This window comes from Osmia lignaria, chromosome 9 (genome assembly GCF_051020975.1).
Source record: "Osmia lignaria lignaria isolate PbOS001 chromosome 9, iyOsmLign1, whole genome shotgun sequence".
Lineage (NCBI taxonomy): Eukaryota > Metazoa > Arthropoda > Insecta > Hymenoptera > Megachilidae > Osmia > Osmia lignaria.
In genome coordinates, this window is record NC_135040.1 from 117,501 (window position 1) to 118,639 (window position 1,139).

At 44.4% G+C, this 1,139-nt stretch overlaps 1 non-coding gene across 1 annotated transcript; it reads right to left on the reverse strand.

Annotated features, from left to right (window-relative positions):
* Positions 1-784: 784 nt before the first annotated feature.
* LOC143305715 (5.8S ribosomal RNA) lies at positions 785-939 on the reverse strand. Its single transcript, XR_013062828.1, has one exon. It is a non-coding gene; the product is annotated as a 5.8S ribosomal RNA (ribosomal RNA).
* Positions 940-1,139: the final 200 nt, after the last annotated feature.

Consider the following 1,139-nt stretch of genomic DNA (forward strand, 5'->3'; position numbering starts at 1 on the left):
TTAGATTTGTCTTGTCGCGTGTGTATTCACTTTTTCGACGCTTTTTAACCATTTAACTTGTTTAGCGAAGCTAAACGCACAGACAGACAAAAAAAAGGAACAGCATCGCGCATCAAACAGCGACGACCCATCTGAACCGATCTTTCATTTATACACTGTTTGTAAACAGAGATGTACAAAGCGCAGGGAATCATCCGAAACCCTGGGGCTATTCGAGCTTGCATTTCAGCAAATTATCATCTCAAACATTTCACTCGTTTGCTTTGTCTAAATTTATAGGAGAGCTTCTTTCGTTTATTTTTGACACACCTTTCGTAAATATCGTTTCTGGCAACGTCGGGAGCGTGGATTTCTACAAGTGAACAATCGCGCCGATCCGATAACTTCCAGCAGGATGGAGAATCTTTATAGATTATCTTCCGAGAACTCGGTGCTTTCACGGGCGGTCGTTTATAAATTTTAACGAACGACTCGCGCGCCGTGACGCACTTGCGCTAGTTCGAAGAGATATTTCGAAATTTGTTCCTCTCCTTTAACGGCCTGCATTTAGTGTATCGGTTGCGATTTTCGTCACATCGTTTCCACGGCAAACGCCGACGAACTGCCCAACTATCGCTCGTACGTTGCGACTCTTTCTTTGTTTATCGTTCATTCATTCTTTCAATTTCGTTCGATAATCCCGCTCCGAAACATTCTACTTTCGTTGAACGACGGCGAGATGTTTAAAAAGAAATGAATTACTCTTTTTCGAGAAGCAAACGCAAGCAGTCTTTTGTTAAGAAAACGACCCTCAGCCAGGCGTGGTCCAGGAATTGTATCCGTGGACCGCAATGTGCGTTCGAAATGTCGATGTTCATGTGTCCTGCAGTTCACACGTTGACGCGCAATTAGCTGTGTTCTTCATCGACCCACGAACCAAGTGATCCACCGTTCAGGGTAATCGTAAAATGTTGTATTTCAAACTCTTTAGATCTTTAGAGTGTTATTTTCATTATTAACACGCATCACATTCGATACCCACATCACTCTCCCACCCGGCGCGTGCGGGAGAGCGAATTCGGGCGTCGCCAACGTATTTGTTTGTTTGTTCGTTCGTTCGATCGTTGACGACACGATCGCGTCCAAAGACGGAAACCGTC